The sequence below is a fragment of the Oryx dammah genome, unplaced genomic scaffold, assembly GCF_014754425.2.
Source record: "Oryx dammah isolate SB20612 unplaced genomic scaffold, SCBI_Odam_1.1 HiC_scaffold_28, whole genome shotgun sequence".
In the NCBI taxonomy this organism is placed as follows: domain Eukaryota; kingdom Metazoa; phylum Chordata; class Mammalia; order Artiodactyla; family Bovidae; genus Oryx; species Oryx dammah.
In genome coordinates this window covers 84,455,239-84,482,320 of record NW_024070212.1, presented here as the reverse complement: position 1 = coordinate 84,482,320, position 27,082 = coordinate 84,455,239, and the positions used below count along the sequence as shown (strand labels likewise).

The 27,082-nt window shown below is 43.1% G+C and overlaps 1 protein-coding gene across 11 annotated transcripts in view; it reads left to right on the top strand.

Annotated features, from left to right (window-relative positions):
* FGGY (FGGY carbohydrate kinase domain containing) overlaps nt 1-27,082 on the top strand; it is a 497,520-nt gene that overhangs the window by 120,340 nt on the left and 350,098 nt on the right. Inside the window, exon 1 of one of the 11 annotated variants that reach the window (XM_040232745.1) lies at nt 24,017-24,159. The exons of the other annotated variants lie outside the window; for them this stretch is intronic. The gene's annotated coding sequence lies outside the window, so the exon portion shown is untranslated. Of the gene's footprint in view, nt 1-24,016; nt 24,160-27,082 lie in introns of those variants that run through there. 11 annotated transcript variants of the gene reach the window in all.

The following is a 27,082-nucleotide window of genomic DNA, read 5'->3' as shown; positions in this document are numbered from 1 at the left end:
AGTTTCAGGCAAAGAGTAATCAAGAATGAATCAGTGACCCTTCTGTTCCCTTGACCTTGACGATAATTCGCATGCTTACACCTTTTTGACACTTCTGTCTGTTGTCTCATTCACAGGTTCCTCTTCTGGAGTCTCTTTATGTGAGTTTTCAGAGGCTCCTGACCTTGGTTCATTTCTCTTTCTTTTCTGCCAGGAACTGTACAACAAAAGAAGCAAACACGTTTCTATGGGATCCCAGAAGATAGCATAAGAGAAACACAGGCTGAGATAACTGTACGCGTCCACACCTTGTGAGTGGGGACAAGTAGAGTGAACTAACTGTGTTGCGTGAGCCTGGTCTCAGGGGGGCTTCCTGAGATGATCTCGAGAGGGGATGCTGGCCCCATATTGCAAAGTCTTTTAGTTTTTCAAGACAAACCAGAAATCCAATTTTTAAAAGAGTTGCGATCTTAAGATTTTTGTATGCTGGCTGAAGCTTTCTTTAGAACTCTGTGGAGGCCAAACAAAACAAGTCTGTGTTCCAGATGTGGTCCATGGGCCACTGGTTTGCAACTTCTGCTGAAATTTCTTTCTGGGGTAACTCAGTGTACATGGCTTGGTTTTCTTGTTACTTTATGAGCCCGTGACTCCCAAATCTGTATTTCCAGAACTCTTCTTCAAAATACAAGTGGCCACAGGACATAGGTAGCTTTCCACTGTTGACTCCACCAGAAGGTCCCAGATTGACATTCCTCACCAACCTGCCTCTTTTCTGCTTGCTTCATCCAAGTGACTCACTATCTTTCCTGAGGGATCCAGGCTGAAACCTGGCTTCATTCTTGATGCCTGCCTTTCTGACAAATGTCATATTCAGAAGTCCATCTCTGTGACTTGTTTGTGTTACTTTCTAAATGTTTTTCAATGTGCCTTCTTCTCTCCCTTTCTTCTACAACATTAATTTGGTCATTCAGGTAGCTTTGGAAGGAATATATCTAAGTCTCCATTATTACACCCATTTTATAGATGATGAAAACTGAGACTTGGAGAAAACTTGTCATTTGTCCAAATCACATGGTAGCAAGTGGCAAAGTGGCAGTTTGAACCCAGGTGACGTTAATTGCAGAATGTGTATTCTTTATCAGCATAAAATAATGAACTGTCCATCTGTATTACAGGAGATACAAGTAACAAGTGTATGATCTTGATCATCATTGCACAGTGTATATATGTATGTCAAGTCATGTTATATACTTTAATATATACACAATTATATTTGTTAATTATTCCTCAATAAGAATGGGAAAAAAAGCAAATGTTTTAAAAATAGAAAATAAATGATAAATGGATAAGAAGTGGACGTAATCAACTAGAATTACCTAGATTTGCTTATAGCAGACCTCTTCTAGTAAGTTGCTACCTATATATAATTTTTTTTTCCTCGGTTACAATATCATCTTTATATAAAATGGTGCTTTATAAGTACTCAATGGGTGTTTGAAAACACATCTTTCCCTTGCAGATTTTAGCTCCTTGTTTTAGGTACATTTGCTTTACCCATGAAATCAACTGTCATCCCCTTCTCCTGCCTTCAGTGTTTCCCAGCATCAGGGCCTTTTCCAGTGAGTCAGTTCTTCATATCAGGTGGCCAAAGTATTGGAGCTTCAGAGGATGAGATGGTTGGATGGCATCACCAACTCAATGGACATAAGTTTGAACAAACTCTGGGAGTTGGTGATGGACAGGGAAGCCTGGCAGGCTGCAGTCCATGGGGTTGCAAATAGTAGGAAATGACTGAGTGACTGAACTGAACTGAAATCGGCTGAATCACAGAGAAGTTCATTACAAATTATGAAATTTCAGTGTTCACATTGAAGACACTTTAATGTCATTTACAAAATTTGACATATAAGGGAGTTCAGGTGTCTGAAAGTAAACAAAAATTTGCTCCCTGTAACAGGGATCCTGTTGCCTACTGTCTCAGAGTCTCAATATTGGATGGGTTCTCTGTAGGTCATCTGGGTCTTCTGATAGCTTCACCCAGCTGTCCCCAGCAGACAGGCCTGGCCTGGGCTAGCTCTGGAAGGAGATTCCCCCTGCCTCCACCCTCCATGGCATTTTCTAGAGAGTTTTATTTTGTTTTTAATTGAGAGCTGCTGGCAACGCATTATGCCGATGTGGCAATTCCCAGTTGGTGGTCAGTTCTCTGCTTACTTTAGAAGGTAGCTTTTATTTTGGACAAATTTTAGTCACCCACAAAGAGAGCAAGCTTATTCCTTGGTACTCTGATGCTCTGGGTTCAAAAACAACCAAAAGCCTTTGCGAGAAATCCTCAGGGATTTTTTTCCACTTAAAAAAAACAAAAACCGTGTTGCATAAGAGGTTGAACTTTGGATTCGGACATTCCTGGGTTTGAGCCCCAACTCCTTTCTCTGAGCCTATTTTTAGTCTGTAAAGTGGGAATAATAATACTGCATAGGATCCTTCAATTCAGTTCAGTCGCTCAGTCGTATCTGACCCTTTGCGACCCCATGAACTGCAGCACGCCAGGCCTCCCTGTGCATCACCAGCTCCCGGAGTTCATCCAAACGCACATCCATCGAGTCGGTGATGCCATCCAGCCATCTCATCCCCTGTCGTCCCCTTTTCCTCCTGCCCCCAATCCCTCCCAGCATCAGAGTCTTTTCCACTGAGTCAACTCTTTGCATGAGGTGGCCAAAGTACTGGAGTTTCAGCTTCAACATCAGTCCTTCCAAAGAATACCCAGGACTGATTTCCTTTAGAATGGACTAGTTGGATCTCCTTGCAGTCCATGGGACTCTCAAGAGTCTTCTCCAACACCACAGTTCAAAAGCATCAATTCTTCGGCACTCAGCTTTTATATAGTCCAACTCTCACATCCATACATGACCACAGGAAAAACCATAGCCTTGACTAGACGGACCTTAGTCGGCAAAGTAATGTCTCTGCTTTTGAATATGCTGTCTAGGTTGGTCATAACTTTCCTTCCAAGGAGTAAGCGTCTTTTAATGTCATGGCTACAGTCACCATCTGCAGTGATTTTGGAGCCCCCCAAAATAAAGTCTGATACTGTTTCCACTGTTTCCCCATCTATTTCCCATGAAGTGATGGGACCAGATGCCATGATCTTCGTTTTCCAAATGTTGAGCTTTAAGCCAACTTTTTTACTCTCCTCTTTCACTTTCATCAAGAGGCTTTTTAGTTCCTCTTCACTTTCTGCCATAAGGGTGGTGTCATCTGCATAGCTGAGGTGATTGATATTTCTCCCGGCAATCTTGATTCCAGCTTGTGCTTCTTCCAGCCCGGCATTTCTCATGATGTACTCTGCATAGAAGTTAAATAAGCAGGGTGACAATATACAGCCTTGACGTACTCCTTTTCCTATTTGGAACCAGTCTTTTGTTCCATGTCTAGTTCTAACTGTTGCTTCCTGACCTGCATATAGGTTTCTCAAGAGGCAGGTCAGGTGGTCTGGTATTCCCATCTCTTTCAGAATTTTCCACAGTTTATTGTGATCCACATAGTCAAAGGCTTTGGCATAGTCAATAAAGTAGAAATAAATATTTTTCTGGAACTCTCTTGCTTTTTCCATGATCCAGCGGATGTTGGCAATTTGATCTCTGGTTCCTCTGCCTTTTCTAAAACCAGCTTGAACATCTGGAAGTTCACGGTTCACGTATTGCTGAAGCTTAGCTTGGAGAATTTTGAGCATTACTTTACTAGCGTGTGAGATGAGTGCAATTGTGCGGTAGTTTGAGCATTCTTTGGCATTGCCTTTCTTTGGGATTGGAATGAAAACTGACCTTTTCCAGTCCTGTGGCCACTGCTGAGTTTTCCAACTTTGCTGGCATATTGAGTGTAGCACTTTCACAGCATCATCTTTTAGGATTTGAAACAGCTCAACTGGAATTCCATCACCTCCACTAGTGATGGAATTTGTTTGTAGTGATGTCCGTTGAATTAGATAATGCTGGTTGTAGCTCTTAGTTAAGTACTTGGACTATAGTAAGCACTTAATAATTGTCACTTATTACTGTTATTACTGTATCAATTGAATAGTTCTTATATTAGATCAGGTAACAGTTCCTCAATCAACTCCTATTATGTATTCCTGCAACATATCTCTCGTGTCTAAGGGACTGCTTAATTATTGTCAAGCTGTGCTTGATCAGCATTCCTTCCTGCCCAGTTTTTGAATGAATGAATGAATTAAACAGACACTTTTTGAGTATCCTCTAGGTGCCAAGAACTGCACTGAATACTGCCTGTTTAAGAGTGATATACTGTGAACTTTCACTCGTTTTATTCCCTGTTTCAAATCAGAAATGCATTACTGTAGTTCCTCAAATGTGCCATCTCTCTCCTACCTACACACCACGGCATAGACTGTTCATGTGGCCTGGAACACTCTCACTTACCAAGGGGCATATTTCTGCCTTTGGCTCAAATCTTATCTGAAGCCAACTTGACTTAACCAGGGATAGTTCAGTGCTTTTTTTGTTGTCTGAGAGTTGTGCTTTGAGTATGTGATTCCTTCATAATATTCTCATGAGTGTGTGTATTATAATCATTTGTGTCTCTGCTCACTGGCCTAGGAACACTTTCAGACCAGGGATCACGTCTCTTTGTTTTTGGCTTCTTAGCAGAGTGCTTATAGAAATGTGATTCTATCTATTGGTGAGTTGGATGGATGAATGAATGAGTAGGTGGGAGAAAGAAGAAAAACAATATGTGAATTAAAACAGACAAATAAATAAATGAAAGAAACAGGGACCTGACCCTATGACCTTAAGATAGTGTCAGCTTATAGAGGAAACAGGAATGTAAACACTCTGAGTGTAGTGATAAATGCTTAGAGACCCTGAGAGTGTAAATGGCGAGTGATGGTCAACTCGTTTTGCCTGTAGATGTGTCTTGTTTCAGCCACTCCGTGTTTGTTTATTTATTTAAAAAAATTCAGGTACCCCTATATAAAAATCCTTCAGCTTCCCACATTTGGCAATGCTGGGCCATTCTCTGCATGAAACAGTATCCTAGAGCTGGAGAAACTGAGGGGCAGGGGCTGCCTTTATGTGTGGGCGACTCTTCCACAGTCCTCTCAGCTTTACTCATTTATGTTAACCATCCTGACCAGTCAATCCTAAAGGAAACCAAATATTCATTGGAAGGACTGTTGCTGAAGCTGAAGCTCCAATACTTTGCCCATCTGATGCAAAGAGCCAGCTCATTGGAAAAGACCCTGATCCTGGGAAAGATTGAAGGCAAAAGGAGAAGGGGATGGCAGAGGATGAGATGGCTAGATGGCATCACCGACTTGATGGACATGAATTTGAGGAAATACTGGGAGACAGTGGAGGACAGAGGAGACTGGCGTGCTGCAGTCCATGGAGTCACAAAGAATTGGACAGGCTTAGCCGCTGAACTACAACAAACCTGACCTTGAATACACTTGAGGTTTGCAACCTCTATTGCAGAAAGCAGTTGAAAATTTCTCCAAGTGGGAAGTAAGAAAAGGGGACAGTTCAGTGTAGATAGAAGGAAGGAGGGAGTTGCAGTAAGAGGAAATGCCTGGAGATTTGAAAAGTACGTGGGATAATGGAAAACTGGCATAACTCCTGTCCACCCACAGCGCACAGAGCTTGTAGGGACTTGTAGAGAAGCCAGTAGGGGCCCAATCAGGCTGTCTTTTTATATTTTTTCTGAAGAGTTTAGATTTCAGTGTATAGTAAGTGGGGAGTATCAGGGGATGGTTTAAGCAGAGGAATGACATGGCTGTCCCTTATAAGGTGGATAAATTCCGAAGGGAGAAGAGCATATGCAGGTGGACCTAATAGGAGCCTCTTACCCAATTCAGTGGTTCTTAACCTGGGTGATTTTGCTTCTCAGGGGACACTTGGCAAAGTCTGTAGATATGAGGAGGGGGTATGCTGTGGGCATCTTAGTAATAGAGGCTAGAGTTACTGCTAAACATCCTCTACTAACAAGACAGCCCCCCACAACAAAGAACTATCCAGCCCCAAATGGCAGCAGTGACAAGATTGAGAAGCCCTGCTCTGTCCAACTGAGCTATCAAGAGAGCATGAACTCCTTAGTGACAGAGTGAAAGGGACACAGTCAGTGTATTTGGGATGTAAAGTCAGTGGCCCTAAGTAACTGATTATTTGATTGTGTTCGTTTGAGGAGAGAAAATGAGGATGAGCAAGTAGGGAGAAAGAGCTGAGCAAGGTTTATTTAGCAAATAAAGAAGAAGCCAGCCTTAAAAGGTGACTAGAGGTGCTACATTAACAACACCATCATTTATGCCTATTGATTGAACAGCACAAACAAGCACTCTCTCATCTTTTTTCGCCTTTAAGAAAAAGCTGATAATTTTATTGAGATCTAGCAAACTTAGTTTATTGGGGGGAAAATATAAAAAGGTTTCCATTTATACTTTGGGGCATTTTTTTGGCAAGAGAGTTTTACTTTTGGGTTTCGAGATAAAGTCATAAGGCCAAGATCAGTTTAAGGGTTGTCCCAGGTCACTTCCTGATGTTTTTCTCTCTCCAGAAATTTCTTGATCCTTTAGTATGTATCCCTTACAAAAATCCATTGGAAAGACAAAAATTGTAAAGATAACTCTATCAAAACATGTTTGAAATTTTCTTCTAACATGACTATATTGACACTTGTTCTTACTAGTTAAGGGGAAATGGAACTTGGTGTCAACAGCACTTAACCTTACTATGCTGAAATTAATTTGATCTATTCTGCTGGTGCAGAAAGTTCAGCTTTTGAAGGACCAGGAAGAGAACAGAGGGTAGGGATGGAAAGCAGAAGTTGATTAATAGCAACCTGGCATCCTACTCAATCTGGGGGGAAAAAAAAGGTTTTTTTAAGTCCTAGATCTTCACCACAAGTACTGCTTCATCCAGATTCTAGTTACCTGGCAACATCTTACGGCCATTCAGGGTATGCAGATCAGGCAGGATTCTGAGGAATGAGATGGATAGAATACTTAACCTCCATCTCCACATGTTCATAGCTCTTCTTTGTCTTCCCTTTCTGGAATCTGCTGTTATGAGAAGAGTGAGAAGGTGGGAGAAAGTTCCACTGGTATTCATCCAGTCCCCTCTGGGACACCTGTGTCCATTCTGTTTTGTCTGAGCATCAGCCAGAGTCCCTGCAAGAAGCTGGTGGCATACTCCAGTGAGGTAGTTTGAGAAGAGTGGGCAAGTGTGGGGTAAGGATAGTGTGCAAGAGCCCCAGGCTACCAAATGTGGAGCTTGTGTCAAGGGCAAGGGGCGGGTGTGTCACCAGGTCCTGGAGAGATTATGTATGGAGAGGTTCAGCAGTGTGACCTTTGGTAGAGAGCCATGTTCAGGCCACACTTCCCTCTTGCCTGCTGATACCCCTCAGTGCCCCCTCCCTCACCTCCACATTGGCCAAACCCAGGCCAGAGGGCAGAGAGCCTTTTGGTGTGATCCACACCAAATGCATCCTGATCAGAAATCAGCAGGGAGAAGGTTAGAGAATGAATCTGGAGAGGCAGATGGAAGATGCTGGGACATGGCGGTGTTCATTCTGACTGCTGCTGCTTGTGGTCAGATATTTGTGGAGGAGTCAGGTGGTGGTGGGGGGCGGGTGCTGTGCTTTGGAGTCAGAGTCTGGTACAAAATCACTTCTGCTCCACCTACTCACTGGGCGATTCTCAGTTCAGTTCAGTTCAGTTGCTCAGTTGTGTCCAACTCTTTGCGACCCCGTGAAGCGCAGCATGCCAGGCCTCCCTGGCCTCCCTGTCCATCACCAACTCCTGGAGTCCACCCAAATCCACGTCCATAGAGTCGGTGATGCCATCCAACCATCTCATCCTCTGTTGTCCCTTTCTTCTCCTGCCCTCAATCTTTCCCAGCATCAGGGTCTTTTCAAATGAGTCAGCTCTTCACATCAGGTGGCCAAAGTATTGGAGTTTCAGCTTCAACGTCAGTCCTTCAGTTCTTTCAGTTCCACCAAGCCCATATTTCCTCATCACGTGATGGAAGCAAGACTGTTTTGGAGAGGCTCAAAAGAGAATAGTTCAGTGTTGTTGACAGGGCCTTGGGAAAGGCTGGAAGAAGCTACAGTAAAATGATCAGTATACCTCAGTGAAGCTGTTTTTCTATATAAAACAGGTATAACTGTGTTGTGAGATAATCCTTTTTTTTTCACTATACTTTTTCTGTATTCCAGTTTCCCAACCATCAACACAAACATCCATAAAGGCTATTAATAAATATGTTGGTGTGTTAGTCATTCAGTCGTATCCAACTCTTTAGGATCCCAAGGACTATAGCCTGCCAAGCTCCTGTGTTCATGGGATTCTCCAGGCAAGAACATTAACGTGGGTAGCCATTCCTTTCTCCAGGGCATGTTCCCAACCCAGGGACTGAACCCAGGTCTCCCACTTTGCAGGCAGATTCTTTACCATCTCAGCCACCAGGGAAGCCCAGATATGTTGGTACCAGCCTCCAAATTATTATTGTTGGCTAATATTGTGCTCTCTGCCTTACTGAGGTGTGGAAATTAGCAGCCACAGCAGCTCTGGCTTGACTGTGGTCAGACCATCTTATGTCATTTCCTGTGATGTGGCCATAGCCTTGGTTCTCTGTTCTCATCTCATGGAAGCCTCTGGGATCCCCCCAGTGCTTATCCTGGAGCACCTGTAGCCCGAGGCTATTCCCAGCATTTAGCACATTGTGTTGCAATTCCTTCCTCTACTAGCCTGGGAGCTTCTTATGCTGCTGCTGCTGCTGCTAAGTCGCTTCAGTCGTGTCCGACTCTCTGCGACCCTATAGATGGCAGTCCACCAGGCTCCGCTGTCCCTGGGATTCTCCAGGCAAGAACACTGGAGTGGGTTGCCATTTCCTTCTCCAATGCATGAAAGTGAAAAGTCAAAGTGCAGTCGCTCAGTCATGTCCGACTCTTTGCGACCCCACAGACTTCAGCCTACCAGGCTCCACTGCCCATGGGATTTTCCAGGCAAGAATACTGGAGTGGGATGCCATTGCCTTCTCCAGGGACCTTCTTTAGGTCATGCTAGTATGTTTTATTCATCTTCTTATCACCAGCCTTGTCTCCTGTTTGTAAATGCTGCCTTCATTCCTGTTGCCCAGCTTCCCCTATACCTCTGCGGGGGGTCCTCAGGCTCACATACTATAGCTTCTACAATGGAGAACAACAAGTTCCAAAATCCCGGGGAAGAACTTTGATTATTTTCATATGAGTCAGGTCCACCCTCTTTATTGATTAAACTATACCCAAGGACGTGAGGTGTTATAATGGTCTCAGCTTTAGGCAAGTGTCCCTTCCCAGGGGAATCTGTCATGGCCAGAGGCGTGGAGTCTGTACAATCATAACAACTCTTACTTAAATCCATGGGTTGCAGAGGAGGAGGATGAATCAATTAGGAATGCATTCAGCTTCATAACACTAAGAAGCTCTCATTTAAATCAGTGAGTTGCAGCGAGGAAGAAGCATGGATTAGGAATATATCTGCAAGGGTGCAAACATTGGTTTTTGGAGGATGAAAAAAATCTCAGGCATTAAAATGGTTTGTGGCCTTCTAAAACTCAACTGTACCTGACATTGTAAACAGATACACAGGTGTTAAAACTTGATAGGGGGAGGGATATAAAGGAATGTCTGAAAATTCTCTTTAGTGGGGTTGATGGTGAAAAACTGGTTGAGAAACACTGAGTTCTAATGACAACAATAATACCTAACAGTTATGCAGTACTTAGCAAATGCTAGGAATTTTTTTGGATGTTATATTAAATTAACTTGTTAACAATATACCCATCAAGATACCATTTTACAGTGGCTTAAACAAGTAGGCTTGATTTCCTACTCTACTTGATTTTTCTGCTCCTAAATGAAATGCAAAGGTGGTTTGACGATGTCAAACCAGCATATCTTTAGTTCTGTAGACTTTTCCTTCATGCTAATTATCTCATGGTTACAGGATAATTACTGTAGCTCTAGACGTTACATCTACCTTTAATGGTAGAAGAATGGGGAAGAAATGAAGAAAGCAGTGTCTCCTTTTTTTTTCTTCTTTCTTTTTTTTTTAATGAGCAGAGTAAAAGCTTTTCCAAGAGCTCTCCTACTTGACTTCTGCTAAGGTATCACTGGGTAGGATTAGGTTACATCGTCACTTGTAGCTATAAGAGAGGCAGGGAAAGGGGAGCACAAGATTATCATGGCTCACTTAGACCTACACAATTTAATATGATAGCCAGCTATGACTATTTAAATTTTTTCTTATTAAGATATGATTCATATACCATAATATTTATCATATTAAGTGTACTTTTTGGTGATTTTTAATATATTCACAAGATTGTGTACAGGCATCACTATCTAATTCCAGAACATTTTCATCATCCCCCGAAGAGATCCAGTATCATTAGTATTCACTCATTTCTCCTACCACCAGGCCCTGGCAATCTACTTTCTGTCCCTACGGATTTGTCTGTTCTAGACATTTCATAAAAATGAAATTATACATATTTTGTATCTGGGTTCCTTCAGTTAGCATAAGTTTCTCAAGTTTCAGTTATAACATCTATCAGTGCTTCTATGAAATCCATTCATTTTTATGACTTTGTAATAGTCAACTCATGAGCCGACTCATTAGAAAAGACCCTGACGCTGGGAAAGATTGAAGCAGGAGGAGAAGGGGACAACAGAGGACGAGATGGTTGGATGGCATCACCAACTCAATTGACATGAGTCGGAGAAAGCTCTGGGAGATGCTGAAGGACAGGGAAGCCTAGCGTGCTGCAGTCTATGGTGTCGCAGAGTAGGACACGTCTGAGCAACTTAACAACAATAGTCAGCTGCATGGATATGCCACATCTGTTCATCCATTCACTTGTTGATGGACATTTAGGTCATTTCCACTTTTTAGTTGTCATAAATACTACTATAAACATCCATATACAAGTTTTTATGTGAATGTGTTTTCAGTTCTGTTGGGTATATTCCTAGGAGTGAAATTACTAGATTATATGATAACTCTATGCTTAACCCTTTGAAGAAATACCAGACTTCCTCCAAAGCAATGGCAAATCAATGGGGAAACAGTGGCTGACTTTATTTTTCTGGGCTCCAAAATCACTGCACATGGTGATTGCAGCCATGAAACTAAAAGACGCTTACTCCTTGGAAGGAAAGTTATGATCAACCTAGACAGCATATTCAAAAGTAGAGACATCACTTTGTCAACAAAGGTCTGTCTAGTCAAGGCTATGTTTTTTCCAGTGGTCATGTATGGATGTGAGAGTTGGACTATAAAGAAAGCTGAGTGCCGAAGAATTGATGCTTTTGGACTGTGGTGTTGGAGAAGACTCTTGAGAGTCCCTTGGACTGCAAGGAGATCCAACCAGTGCATCCTAAAGGAGATCGGTCCTGGGTGTTCATTGGAAGGACTGATGTTGAAGCTGAAACTCCAGTACTTTGGCCACCTGATACGAAGAGCTGACTCATTGGAAAAGTCCCTGATGCTGGGAAAGATTGAGGGCAGGAGAAGAAAGGGACAACAGAGGATGAGATGGTTGGATGGCATCACCAACTCAACGGACATGAGTTTGGGTGAACTCCAGAAGTTGGTGATGGACAGGGAGGCCTGGCATGCTGCGGTTCATGGGGTCACAAAGAGTCAGACACAACTGACCGACTGAAGTGAACTGATAGATCTTGATAGAAATGAGAAAGAGTTTCAGGGACATTCTCACCAGCTTTTGTTTTCCATTCCTTGATTCTAGCCATCCTAGCAGATGTAAAGTCATATATCATTGTGGTTTTGATTTGCATTTACAAAAGAGCTACTCATGTTGAATATCTTTTCATGTGCTTACTAGCTCTGTGTGTATCTTCTTTGGAAAAATGTCTATTTTGATCTCTTGCTCCTTTTTTCAAATGAATTGTCTTTTTAATTGTTGAGTTATGATGACTTTTAATTTAGATCAGTTAAGAGCCTCTTGATGAAGGTGAAAGAGGAGAGTGAAAAAGTTGGCTTACAGCTCAACATTCAGAAAATGAAGACCATGGCATCAGGTCCCATAACTTCATGGCAAATCGATGGGGAAACAGTGGCTGACTTTATTTTTCTGGGCTCCAAAATCACTGCAGGTGGTGATTGCAGCCATGAAATTAAAAAACGCTTACTCCTTGGAAGGAAAGTTATGACCAACCTAGAAGGCATATTAAAAAGCAGAGACATTACTTTGTCAACAAAGGTCTGTCTAGTCAAGGCTATGGTTTTTCCAGTGGTCATGCATGGATGTGAGAGTTGGACTGTAAAGAAAACTGAGCACTGAAGAATTGATGCTTTTGAAGTGTGGTGTTGGAGAAGACTCTTGAGAGTCCCTTGGACTGCAAGGAGATCCAACCAGTCCATCCTAAAGGAGATCAGTCCTGGGTATTCATTGGAAGGACTGATGTTGAAGCTGAAACTCCAATACTTTGGCCACCTCATGCAAAGAGCTGACTCATTGGAAAAGACCCTGATGCTGGGAAAGATTGAAGGTGGGAGAAGTGGATGACAGAGGATGAGATGGTTGGATGGCATCCCCGACTCAATGAACATGGGTTTGGGTGAACGCCAGGAGTTGGTGATGGACAGGGAGGCCATCACCAACTGCAGCATCACCGTGCTGCAGTTCATGGGGTTGCAAAGAGTCGGACACAACAGCAACTGAACTGAACTGAAAATGAAATAAAATTTAAGACTCAGTTTCTCAGTCTCACTGGCCACATTTCAGGTGCTCAGTCACTATATGTGGAAAGTGGCTGCACTGTTGATTGGATGGTGCATGTATAGAGCACCGCCATCACTACAGAGCGTATCGGACAGCACTGGCTTAGACCAGCAACACTGATCACTTGGAGGTGGGCACATGGCCACTCGAAACAAAAATCAGAGTTTCTTAAGCTAAGAGAAATGGAATATAACTATAGAACATTCTTTAGAAAGTGTAAGATATCCTGATCCCTAAAGATAGGGATCTGCATATTCAATATATATCTCCTGAAGATGCATAGAATTTTCCCAAGAGAAAAGCTGGGGCGGGGGTGAGTGGGAGGCCAAAATTCTAGATCAGGGATTGGCAGTCTTTTTCTGTAAAAAGTTAGATGCTAAATATTCTTGGCTTTGCTTCTATATGGTATCTGTCATAAGTGTTCAGCTGTGTCATTTTGGTGAAAAAGCAGAGACAGTATATAAGTTAATGGGCCATACTGTGTTCTAATCAGAATTGATTTATAGAAACAGGTTTTGGGCTGAAGTTGGCCCACGGACCATGTTTTGTGAGTTACATTATGTAGAAAAATATGGGGGTTAACAGGGGCCTACCATGCTGCAGTGGGTAGAGTGTTAACATGTTTGGTATGGCCAGAAAATAGGCCTTAAGGATAATGGTATATCAAGAAGGCTAGGAAGAGAGACAACCAGATCATAGGGATGGATCCTCAATGCATATGAAGCTTGTTTTGTTCTGGTATTTTTTTTTTAATATTATATGTGACAAGAAATCATCAGAGCTTTTTAAGTTGGATATTATGCAGTTATGTTGGCTTTTTAGACAACCTTCTGGCAACATTGTGAAAAGTAGATTGGAGCAAGGGAGGCCAGAGGAAGAGAAGACCAATTAAGAAGCTGTTGAAGAGCCTGAACAAAAGCAGTAGTATAAACCAACTCATTCTGTTAATGAATATACACATGTGTGTCCCTAATCATGTCAGTCAGTCTGTTTACAGTACACCAATGATAGTGACACAGGTTAAGCCTCTGTGTCTTGGGTACACATAAATATCTGCTAATCATCATGTTAATTGCCATCAGTGTAGATATTAACCACCAAGCTGATAACTTGTCCCCACTAACCTCTTTACTGTGAACTGGGCAAGAAGTGATGTTGATTTAAATGAAATGTGAAGAGTGGGACTTGGATGTATTCTTTTCATGTCCCAGGAGAGCCACCTTGAATTCCAGAGAATTGGTGCTGAATATTACTCTGAGACTGGAGAAGGAAATGGCAACCCACTCCAGTATTCTTGCCTGGGAAATCCCATGGACAGAGGAGCCTGGCGGGCTACGGTCCTCGGTGTTACCAAAGAGTTGGAGATGACTCAGCAACTAAACCAGCACCACTGTTGACGCTGAGAATACTGGTGGCCTTTGGAAGCTGTGAGGCTGGAGTTGAGTGGAGAGACATGGTGGCCTTGGAAGAGTTGTTTCTAAATGGGGACATGAGCTCATCCTCTATGGCTCAGTTCTGAAAGGACCCCTGCAGGGGACAAGGAAACCTTGATGAACTCCTCATTTATGAGGTTAAATCCAGAGTTAACCACAACATGGAGGCTTACCTGGGACTCTCTGCCATCAGTGAAGATGAATTATCCATGTGGACCCTGAAAATAGCAAATACAAGTTATGTGTCCATGGATTTTTTTTTTAAACATAGTAGTCCCATCTAGTCAAGGGTATGGTTTTTCCAGTGGTCATGTATGGATGTGAGAGTTGGACTGTGAAGAAAGCTGAGCACCGAAGAATTGATGCTTTTGAACTGTGGTGTTGGAGAAGACTCTTGAGAGTCCCTTGGACTGCAAGGAGATCCAACCAGTCTATTCTAAAGGAGATCAGTCCTGGGATTTCTTTGGAAGGAATGATGCTAAAGCTGAAACTCCAGTACTTTGGCCACCTCATGCAAAGAGCTGACTCATTGGAAAAGACCCTGATGCTGGGAGGGATTGGGGGCAGGAGGAGAAGGGGATGACAGAGGATGAGACGGCTGGATGGCATCACCGACTCGATGGACGTGAGTCTGAGTGAACTCCAGGAGTTGGTGATGGACAGGGAGGCCTGGGGTGCTGCAATTCATGGGGTCGCAGAGTCGGACACAACTGAGCGACTGAACTGAACTGAATAAGAACTCTACAGTAAGTGTTGCTAAGCTGTTGCTAGGTTGGTTTTCCTACTTGTAAGCATATTGGAGGTCTTCCCGGGTGGTACAGTGGTAAAGAATCCACCTGCCAATGCAGGAGACACAAGATACACAGGTTTGATCCCTGAGTTGGGAAGGTCCCCTGGAGTAGGAAATGGCAACATGCTCCAGTATTCTTGCCTGGAAAATTCCAGGGACAAAGTCTGGTGGGCTGCAGCCCATGGTGGTCACAGAGTCAGACATGACTTAGCTAGTGAGCACACATGCATACTTGTCAAAAAAGTATCGTGGCTTCTTCACTAGTTAAACCCTTACTGATACCTAAATTATGAAATGTAACTTAAAATATAAGAAGCAAATTTGGGCTCTTCACAAAGCTGAATTATACTTCACCTCAGGAATGAAAATAAATGAATAGCTTACACACACAGTTTTTTTGTGTGCTTTTTTTTTTTTTTCCTCTTTCTCCGGATGTCCTGACTTCAAATACTATGAGCATCAGAAAATTCCTCCTGAGCCTAATTTTAAATAGTCAGACCTATGTCCAGTGGGAATTACGAGTATTTTCAAGGGTAGGGTGGATGGAGGTGATACCGTGAGAAACAACTGGGCCTTTGGCCAGGGCTGCTTTGTGAAGGCATCTTTCCCAAGGTGGGTGTGTGTGGGTGTGTGCTTGTGCAGGCCCCTGTGGAAGCACGGGTCCACTGTCTCTCCAGTCACTCTCCACAGGCACAGGCTGTAGCTCTCACTGAATGGCAGTCTCTGATGTTCTGAGTCCAACACCCTTGAACAGAGGGACAGACTGATATCAGGCATATGGCATTCACTGTTTGTCGACTTATTTTTCGGGCTTGGAGGGTTCAGGACTTCCCCAAATGTATTTTGCCAAGTGTTTGCATACTGGTGTCTACTAAGGGCCGTGCCTTCTGTATATTTCTGATTCATTTACTCCAGAATGATGAAAACACTGTATTTTGGAGATGTGTGACATCCAGAAGAGTTCTTTTGAATTTTTAAATATCCTTTTTGCTTTTTAATGAGACTAACAGAAATGGGTGATCCCAGTGATCACAAAGAGGCCTAAATTTACCCCCAGCTTCCTGGACAGCAGAAAGCTTTGCACACGAGTATTTTCTGGGGTATTTTTGCTACAGCACTATTCTAGGACGTGTTTCTTATTTACTTTATATATACCTGCTCAGCAAAGCTGTTTTTGAGTGAGTTTTCCAGCAGTCATTAACTTTCATTTCTTTTAAATGAAGCTTCTCAAGTTATTTCTTAGAACAGGGATATCTCTTTGTCACAAAGAATAAACTCTAGCATAAAAAGCTAGTTTGGTGACCTAGTTCTTTCAGCGAAACCAACAAAAAGGTGCCAGGAGAAGGAAGACTAGAGAGAGGGATGAGGAACTATGAAGAAAAGAGACATAAGAAGCATATGGCCCACTTGTACTGTATGCCTTTATTCGAACCTTCATTCAAACAACAACTGTTAAAGAAGAAAGCAAAGTATTAGGAGAAGTAGGAATACAACATGGATAGTGGTGATATTAAGGAATTATTTTTAAATATGATCCTACTGCAATTACATTCTAAGACATATCTTGAACTTTATAACTGCGTGCTGTGCAGAAAAATAATACAAAGTCTAGAATTCTCTTAAAAGGAATCAGAGTGGGGTACAGATGAAACAAGATGGGCATGAATTGAAATTGCACATAGCTTTTGTAAGTACCTGAGAGTTCACTAACTATTCTTTCTAATTTTGAATATATTTGTAATTTAACATACTAAAGAGGTTTTTTTTGTTTTTTTTTTTTTTTTTTGTTTGTTTTTAATGAACAGTTTGGGATCTCTGAAAGTCTTGGGTTCCTAAAGGAATTTCTTTTGGTTGCATTTGCTTCTATTCCAGACCTCCCTAAATCCCAGTGGAGGGATGTTTTCTCTTTTAGTTGTGGCTGTTTCCCTGTCTGTCTCTCCCTCCTTCCCTCCTTATATTCTATCCACTTGTCTTTCTGTTCCCACCCTCCTTAATCTGTCTTTCTGTTTTTCTGTCATCATTTCTTCCTTTTCTTTCCTTTTCTGACCTTCACTGGGGTTGACAAGAAGAGAAGACATGTTTTGTATCAAGTTGCTGATATACTTGGGACATATTATCAGGGCCACGCAAGGGCTGGGCACTTTCTGACTCCAATCAGTGTGGCAGGCTGCCAGGGCCTGCTTGACCACTATGTAGTCCTACTGGCTGAGGACAAAACTTGACTAGACCACCCTCCCACAACAGTCAGTTCCTGCAAGTTTTGCTGTGAGGTTGGTCTGATTTGATCACTGTCTGAGTAGACAGATTAGAATACTGACTCCCAAACTAGCCTCAGAAAGTAAATCAGGGAGAAAATCAGCTGTAGCGATTTTTTTAAAATAAATAAATAAATAAACTTTCAGTAGAGATACTTGGGCAGTTCACTGGGAATTCTGATTGAGATCTGAATAGAAACAAAAGCTGAAAATCCATAGTTCTGTTAGCCTTTCATGATTCTCATGATCATTAGATTGGGGAATCTTCCCCAGTGGTTCAGATAGTAAAGAATCTGCCTGCAATGCAGGAGACCCAGGTTCAATTCCTGGGTCAGAACATGGGGTCTCAAAGAGTCGAACATGACTATGTGACCACTTGTGGTGGGTGGTTTAGTCGCTCAGTCATGTCCGACTCTTGCAACTCCACACATTGTAGCCCACCGAGCTCCTCTATCCATAGAATTTTCCAGGCAAGAATACTGGAATGGGTTGCTATTTCCTTGGGGATCTTCCCAATGTAGGAATCAAACCCAGGTCTCCTGCACTGCAGGCAGATTTTTTACCAACTGAACTATCAGGGAAGCCCAAGTGACTACTTACTGCTTCTCTTTTCTACTAGACTTAGTGGTTCTTTGATAGATTGGAGGGATTCTAGTTGCTCAAGGAGCAGATTTTGATTGTATTTCCATACAGTTCTGCTTTATTACAATGGATATGGCAAATTTTCCACTGGTATCAGTTACTGTTTATAATTGTTTTTATGTAAGATGACATGTTCATGAACAAGGTGTTGCATCTGATAGTTACTGCATAAGCATCTGATGGCTCAGTGGGTCAAAAATCTGCCTCTAATGCAAGAGACACAGGAGATGTGGGCTCAATCCTGGGTCGGGAAGATCCCCTGGAGGAGGAAATGGCAGCCCACTCCAGTATTCTTGCCTGAGAAATGCCATGGACAGAAGAGCCTGGTGGGCTACAGTCCAAAGAGTCGCAAAAAGTCAGACATGATTGAGCACAGACATACATACAAGATAAACAAATGCTGAATACAGAAAAGAAAGTCAAGAAAAAGATAACATACTTATCAAGTGCCTACTCTGGTAGTCAACTTGACTCATCATTTATATTTTCTCCTTTAATTTTTGCCAGAGCTCTGGAGAGCAGTTATTACTGTCCATCTTTATACTTGATGGCACAGAAGCTCAGAGAAGTTCAATATTATACCCAAAGTCATACAGTGAACCTGTGACAGAAGGAGTCTTGAAGCCAGATTTACCTGTCTTTTCTACCACACAGCCTTTCCAAGCCCTGCTGCCCATCTCCCAGTCCTTTTGTAGCCTTAGAGGATTGTGTGCCACGAGGGGAAATCTGTTCAGAGGTCAGGAAACCCGACCAATGTGGCAGGCTGCCCGAGCTTCCTTTGCTGGGCTGTACCAGTGTGTTTGTTTCTCTTGGTCCACAACTGGATAACGGGTCCCACTGAAAGCTTTGTTGCTGCTCAGAATACCAGGGTGTCATGGTGGGGAACTGTTGGGCAAAGGAACATGATATTTGAGGGACAGAAGCCTCTTCAGGATGGTTTGCCCTTATCAGAATTTCTTTGTATAGGGAATCTTGTCATAGGCCTGAAATGTGGGGGGTTTTGTGAGCACCGTCCAGTACCTTGGCCTTCTCTGATAGTGGGAAGGTCAGAATGTGAGCTGGAAAGAAAAGCCTCCTCCAGTGGATTCCAGGCTCTGAGTACGTCACTCAGCTGGTGTCTCGTGCGCTGGCCTTCCTTTCTGTGGTCTGTTTTCTAAGATACTTTGCTCAGAGAAGATCCTTGTCAAGACGCAGATCTGATTATGTTCCTCCCTAGTGAAATCCTTTCAATGACTCCCCATCCCAAGAGCACCCCCTCCACTGCAGTGAAGACCCTTCCTGGGCTGGCTGTGTCCCTCCTGCATGTTCTACCCCTCCCTGCATCAGGAGCATCCAGAGTCCTTGCACTTCATAGCTGTGCAGCCCGTCTTGGAAACAGAGTGGAAAAGAACCCCAAGAAAATATATAAAATTTATTTCTGACTTGCATGGTGCCTGGCAGGATTTGATTTTTCCATGTGTTTGTTGCCTGTCTTTCCCACTGTACTGTAAGCTCCCCGAGAGCATGGTCTTTAACTTGTCTCCTGTTGTATCATCAGTGTGGAACAAGCCTAGTGCATAGTAGGTGCTCACTTAAATGATTCAGGGAATAGCTGAATGGTTGTCACTATGCAGTGCTGTTCAAGGTCAAAAGGAAGCATGGTTATGGCCAGAGTGGTCAAGGAGGGCTTCACAGTGAACCTGTTGTGAAGGAATTAGGCTTTGAGGAATCAGAGGAACTGGTTGTGGTTTTAGTCTTAAGAGGATCAGAATTTTTGTAGGGCTCTTGGTATATTGGAAGGAAGATGGGTTTTATATCTAGGTTCAAATTTGGACTCTTTCAGTTACCAGTTTTGTGACTTAAAGATCTCTGAGTTTCAATTTCTTCACCCGTAAAATGAGATTGATATTACTGTTTTTATTCTTGTGAGGAATTAAAGCAATGTCACATATGAAGGACATGCCATAATGCAGAGCACGTATTGGGCTCTCCATCAAGGGTAAGTAAAACCTTATACAGATATAGTGTGACTGAATGCCTGGGAAACGGATTATTTAGAGGAGGTAGTTAAATTTAATGAAAATGGCACAATTGTTCAACGGGCACAGAACAATCAGAGTTACGGTAGACTCCACGGCACTGTAGCTGTTTTCATGTGCTGTGAGGATTTCTCTCTGCACTTTTTTAACTTTGGGAAATGGAGGTAGAGGGATGTGCCTCCATCTTACCCACCTGGTGTATAGACTCCCTCTGCCCTAACACTGGGGACCTGTTGCAAGGTAAGGCTTTTCTGGCAGGAGATCATGATGAGAAGAGGAGGATGGAACTAAACCTTTTTTTTTTTTTTTAAAGTAGAAAAATTAGAACTGCTCTTCCCGTGACAAACATACGCCTGACTTTCCTTCTGCTGTGTGTGTGTGTGTGTGTGTTTCCCGTGTGTGTGTGTGTGTGTATGTGTGTTTCCCTGTAGACCTTGGCCTGAGAGTTTTCACTGTGGTCATGATCCTGACCTCTACCTAATTCTTCCCCTTTCTATTAGGACATCTCTCCCTTTCTCCACCCACCTCTGCTTCTCTTGGACTCCTAGAAAATGCCAAGTTCTTTCCTGCCTTGGATTCTTTGAACCTGCCAATCCCTTTGACTAAAATTCTCCTCTGCCTCTTTCATTTTTCAGAAAATCAGCAGGCTTCTTTTCCTATAGTGGTACTGGAGCAAAATAACGGTATTGGTTTTTCATTATTATTCCTTGGCATCATGGAATTTTTTTTTCCCCAATATTCCCTGGTGCAAGAAATGGCAACCCACTCCAGTGTTTTTGCCTGGGAAGTCATGGACAGAGGAGCCAGGTGGGCTACAGTCCATGAAGTCACAGAAGAGTTGGACATGACTTAGGGACTAAGCCACCACCACTTCTCTCCCCTGGGCTCCCTGCAGAGCTGCTGTCTCTTCATGGAGAGTTGTTAACAATAACCCCTGCACCCTTCCCCTCACCCTGCTGAGCCTTCAGGCAGTTCCTCTGCTTTAGACTGTTGCAGGTGGTTTTGTCCCTCTCCCTATGAATCCAGCAGGCTTCCCTTGTGGCTCAGCTGGTAAAGAATCTGCCTGTAATGCGGGAGACCTGGGTTCGATCCCTGGGTTGGGAAGATCCCCTGGAGAAGGGGAAGGCTACCCACTCCAGTATTCTGGCCTGGAGAATTCCATGGACCATATAGTCCATGGGGTAGCAAAGAGTTGGACACAATGAGCAACTTTCAATTTCAGTTTCTTTCTATGAATCCAGTAGATGGCCCTGCTGGGGACCCAGTTCCTCCCCTTCCCCAGTGGAAGATGAGTCCCGGCAGAGAGGTTACCAGAGCTGAGTAGCAAAGAGGGGCCAGGAATACTTGTCATCAGGGTATCCAGGACAGGAAGGAGGGAGTGATTGGATGGTAGAGTCAAGGAGGAGAAAGTTGACATGGAAATGACTTAGTTGTTCACTGAAAAATGAATGGATAAAGATATGGTGCATATATACAATGGAAGATTACTCAGACATAAAAAAGAATGACATAATGTCATTTGTAGCAATATGGATGGACCTAGAGATGATCATACTAAGTGAAGTCAGACAAAGGCAAATACATCACTTATATGTGGAATCTGAAAAATAGAACAAATGGGCTTATTTACAAAGCAGAAGCAGACTCACAGATGTAGAAAACAAATGTGCAGTTACCAAAGGGAAATAGGGGTAGGGAAGAGGTAAATTAGGAGTTTGGGGTTAGCAGACAGACGCTACTATATATAAAATAGATAAACAAAAATGTCCTACTGTACAGTGCAGAGAACTGTATTCAATATCCTGTGATAAACCATAATAGAAAAGAATATGAAAAAGTATTATATATATATGTATAACTGAATTACTCTAGAAACTATATACCAGAAACTAACACAACACTGTAAATCATCTAAAGTCAATTAAAATCAACTGAAGTCAATTAAAAAAAAGTCAGTTGCTGACTGATGTCTGAAATAACAGTATTATCTATATAAAGAAAAGTAATTTAGGACTAAAAATAACCAACACAATATGGTTTAACACCAAAATGTGGTGGCCTGTTCATAGTTCTCACCTTAGAAGTTATGCCCTCAGGGAGACCATCTCAAGTGGGCTGCTTCTACACCCCATGTTTAAGTCCCCATTGCACTTCCTACTCTCTAGAAATGCATTGTTTATTCTTTTGTACTGTTTAGCTGTCTAAACGATATTTAATTGCCAGAGTCCCCCAAATGTCGTCTAAGCTCCATGAAGGCAGGGACCTGCCTGCTTGCTCCCCAGTGCCTAGAACTATATCTGTAAATAGACAGTTTGTTTTTATTTTTATTTTTTTCTGTTTTCTTTTAACTTTTTTCTTTTTTTTAAATTTTATTTTTACTTTATTTTACTTTACAATACTGTATTGGTTTTGCCATACATTAACATGAATCTGCCACCGGTGTATACGAGCTCCCAATCCTGAATCCCCCTCCCACCTCCCACCTCATATCATCTGTCTGGATCATCCCCGTGCACCAGCCCCAAGCATCCTGTATCCTGTATCGAACATAGACTGGCGCTTCGTTTCTTACATGATAGTATACATGTTTCAATGCCATTCTCCCAAATCATCCCACCTTCTCCCTCACAGTGCAATAGACAGTTTAAATCAGTATGTGTTGAATGAATGGACAGGAATGACTGTGGCAATCCAAGTTGCTTTTGGTGAGATTAATGTTGTAGTGCAGTTGCCTACAGTACTCTAAGGCAGGTCAGGCAATGCTGATACAGACTTGGTTATTATCATCACGATTATTACTTTGTTTCAAACCCTTTTGAGGATGCTAGGCATGTTGTGGACTCAGGGAAGTAAAAGCCTTGCAACAGATGGTACCACCTGCAAAAGAATTGAGTCTGATTTCTCTACCCCAGCCTCCACTCCTTATCACAGATATGAATAAACACACACTGAATTGTTTTTAATGCTCTCTTTGGAGGGATGGCACATTTATATTCTGAGTCAGGCAAGAAAAGTCTCTAGCCACAGGACAGCTGGGAACTCAGGTCTGTGGAGGGCGCCCAGGATGGAGGTGAGGAGAAGGCGCCTCCTTGTCTGGTGACAGCAGCTGGGGCCTCCTCTGCCTCCCTCCCCACAAAAATCCCTTTGGAACCAGCTCATGCTGGGATCCTGCCTGCCAGACAGAAACAGATGGCCTCAGGCCGCCGCCGATCCGGTGGCATGGACTGCATAGCTGCTGCTTTACTCACGGCCAGGGAAACAGAGATGGGGATGGTGGAGGTGAGGGCCGGTCACCTTGCATTCCCTCCACAGCTGAGGTGACTCACTCTGCCTCAGCAGAAGTTTCATGTCAGGTTCTGTGGGTTGCAGGCATTCTGTCTGCTCATGCCAGTGAGAAGCAGACTTGGCCGGCTGTATTTGCAAATGTGTACGCCTTCAATCGAAGCATTTGAAAAAGATACTTAATTTTTCCCCTTCCTCCTCACCTGCCACAGAAGGGGTTGCCAGAGTTAGTTTAGCAGTTGTTCTTGAAGTACAGCCTCCCGCTCTGGGCAGCCCTGAGGAGTGGCTTCTCCCATCTGCCTGAGATGGTGTGGGCGGCTTGAAAAGGTGGCGCAGCGATGGGGAGATGGATGGTTTCCTCTCTGGAGCCAGGATTGTCATCCGCTAGAGGTGGGGGCCTTGGCAGGTCACTTAACCTCCATAACCTCCTGCTGTCTCATGAAGGTGGGACTGGATTGGGAACATCATATAGCTTAGCTCTCAGTCTGTTCTTATCAATTGGAAATTGCTGTTTGGAGCAGAGCAAAGGATAACGGATAAGTCAGTCTCAGCTAAACCAGAAAGAAATATCCACTCTTGTTTTTTTTTTTTTTGGCTGCACCCTGCAGTGTGCCAGATATTAGTTCCCCAACTAGGGATCAAACCTTCCTCTCCTGCAGTGGAAGTGCGGTCTTAACTGACCACCAGAGAGTCCCAAGAAACAGCCACTCCTGATGTTTCCAGGTGTATGGACGTGGGTAGTAGTTCATGTGCTGTATATTACCTGACTTGATGGTACTATCTGCCCCCATTTTAGCTCCAGGAGTTGGTGGACAGGGAAGCTTGGTGTGCTGCAGTTTATGGGGTCACGAAGAGTTGGACGTGACTGAGCGACCGAACTGAACTGAACTGATGTGTCCTTCAGGGATCATGTAACAGTTTCCTGTCTTAATCACTGCCTGACAATAAACTTTATTAATAAAGGTGAGGAGCACACACACAATCTGGCTTTTATTGAGAATTGGAGATTCCATCATTTAGCCCTCCTCCTTATGCAGAGAGAATCTTTTAAATGACTTGTCCAAAGGCATTCAGCTAATACGTGATAGACCTTGAATTCAAACTCAGATCTGTCTTCAGAACCTAAGTTCTCCATTCCTACCTTGCACCCCTCTTCAGCTGGAGATTAACATTGAATGTCTGTGGGTAGGAAATTGGTTGCTAAGGAAACAGAGATCAGAAAGTTGCCCGAGAGATTTATTAACTGTTATCTGCCTGTCTCTTTTGAGTTTACGAAGTACTTTCGAAATACTATGGATACATACAGGATACTAAAAACATGTACAATTTTTTTTTTAAACTGGGTTATTTCATTTAAACTTTCAAAACTGTTGCTCCTCTTTTTCAGGGAAGGTAAGGCTTGTAGAGTAAGGTAGCTTGGATTTGGTGGCTGGTACTCAAGCCAAGGCCTGCTTGCTTCTGGAGTCTCTGATGGTACCTGTTGGTGCTGATGCATCCTGAGTGGACCCCTTGGCAACATTAGAGGTGCTTTCAAATATGAAAGGTGGGGTGAATATCCCCCTCCCGTAGGTCTCTTCTGTTCTCTAGAACTTGGAAAAATCCTGCCCTTACTTACCAGTGTGAGCAGGGAAGTTTCCCAGCTGCTCTTCTGGCCACCAACCCCTGGCTGGGGCCAGGGGACTCCTCTGGGCGAGGAGCGTTTGGCTAGCGTGCGCATGAGTGGCCGATCACCAAGTGACTGACCTCATGCAGCAGGAAACTTTCTTCACCTTCATGAAAACTGAACACGTGAGACCATCAGCTGTGTGACTACACTGAATGCAGGAGGGTAAAGAGACCTTTAGAAAAGTGAATCTCCCGCTGGATCTGCTAATTTCAATAATTTTGGCCTTTTAAAAACTACCTTAGAAACATAAAGGTTAAGGAATAATACGTACAGATACCTAAGCATATATGTAGATACTTAAAATGCATGTGAAAATAGGGCCCATGAGAGAGTAAATGGAATAATACTGTTATGTTTCAGGAGTCTCCTTTTTTGTTGTTGTTGGGAAACTTTCTGTCTTTCCAATCAGCTGAATTCATTTGGTGCTATTGCTTTCCTTTTATGAAAAAAATTAATTCTGGGGATTTGATCAAAATAGACTTGAAACACAAGCCTCAAATTGCAAATATCAGGCAATCTGGAATTTGGCTTTTGGGGGCTGAAGTCATTTGCTAGTAAATTTGCTGTCTTGCCCCTGCCTGTACCCCACAACAAGAAGTCTCATTCTTTTCTAGGTCCCCCCCACAGTGTGTTTGTAGCAGACACGCACACACACCATGCACACACACGTGTGCTTGCAGATGGTTTTGACTTTGTGCTGATAGGTTAAAAAAATGCCAGAATCAGTTAGGGTGGGCAGTAGGCCGGTCTGGTTTAAATTGAAGCTGCCTGGGAGATCTGGGGTAATAAGTGAGTGACAACAGGTGCAGGTTTCGTTACGCCCTTCTGAGCTCAGCCCATGGTTCTTTCTTTGATTCTTTTTACCCAACACCCTTGTCTGAGTTGCGTCCAATAAATTTTATAGCCCCATGATCTTGTTTCAGAGCGGAAGGGAGATTTTTCTCTCCACTTGGCTAAATGGTGCCTAAGTTAAAACCCCACTTCCTGCCCTCTCCTTAATTCTTAAGAAGTAGGAATAAGGAGTAAGTAGGAATAAGGAGTAACCACAGCGAGAAGCTGCTGCTGGGTCCAATATCTATAGTCTGGCATGTGAAGGCTAATTTTAGGGTCCTGTTTTAGAAAAGCCAAGAATTAACTTGCAGAGCATGCATGTATGCTATCGTTTCAGTCGTGTCCTACTCTTTGTGACCCTATGGACTGTAGCCCGCCAGGCTCCTCTGTCCTTGGGGATTCTCCAGGCAAGAATACTGGAGTGGGTTGCCATTTCCTTCTCCAGGGGATCTTCCTGACCCAGGGATCGAACCTGTGTCTCCTGCGTTAGCAGGTGGATTCTTTACTGCTGATCTACCTGGAGAGCCCAGAGAAACTTGCACAGAATTAACCATAATTGGGGAGAAAATAATTACTGGGCTTCTTCTGCACTGTGATAACTGGAGCTACCAGCTAGTCAGAGAATTCTTTGTTCTCAGTTCAGCTCAGTTGCTCATTCGTGTCTGACTCTTTGTGACTCCATGAACTGCAGCACGCCAGGCCTCCCTGTTCATCACCAACTCCCAGAGTTTACTCAAACTCAAGTACTTTGAGTCAGTGATGGCATCCAACCAACTCATCCTCTGTTGTCCCCTTCTCCTCCCACCTTCAATCTTCCCAGCACTAGGATCTTTTCCAATGAGTCACTTCTTTGCATCAAGTGGCCAAAGGATTGGAGTTTCAGCTTCAGCATCAGTCCTTCCAATGAATATTCAGGACTGATTTCCTTTAGAATTGACTGGTTTAATCTCCTTGCAGTCCAAGCGACTCTCAAGAGTCTTCTCCAACACCACAATTCAAAAGCATAAATTCTTCTGTGCTCAGCTTTTTTTATAGTCCAACTCTCACAACCATACATAACTACCAGAAAAACCATAGCTTTGACTAGACGGACCTTTGTTGGCAAAGTAACATGTCTACTTTTTAGTATGCTGTCTAGGTTGGTCATAACTTTTCTTCCAAAGAGCAAACATCTTTTAATTTCATGGCTGCAGTCACCATATGCAGTGATTCTGGAGCCCAAGAAAATAAAGTCTGCCATTGTTTCCCTGTCTATTTGCCGTGAAGTGATAGGACCCGGTGCCATGATCTTCGTTTTCTGAATATTAAGCTTTAAGCCAACTTTTTCACTCTCCTTTTTCACTGTCATCAAGAGGCTCTTTAGTTCTTCATTTTCTGCCGTAAGGGTCG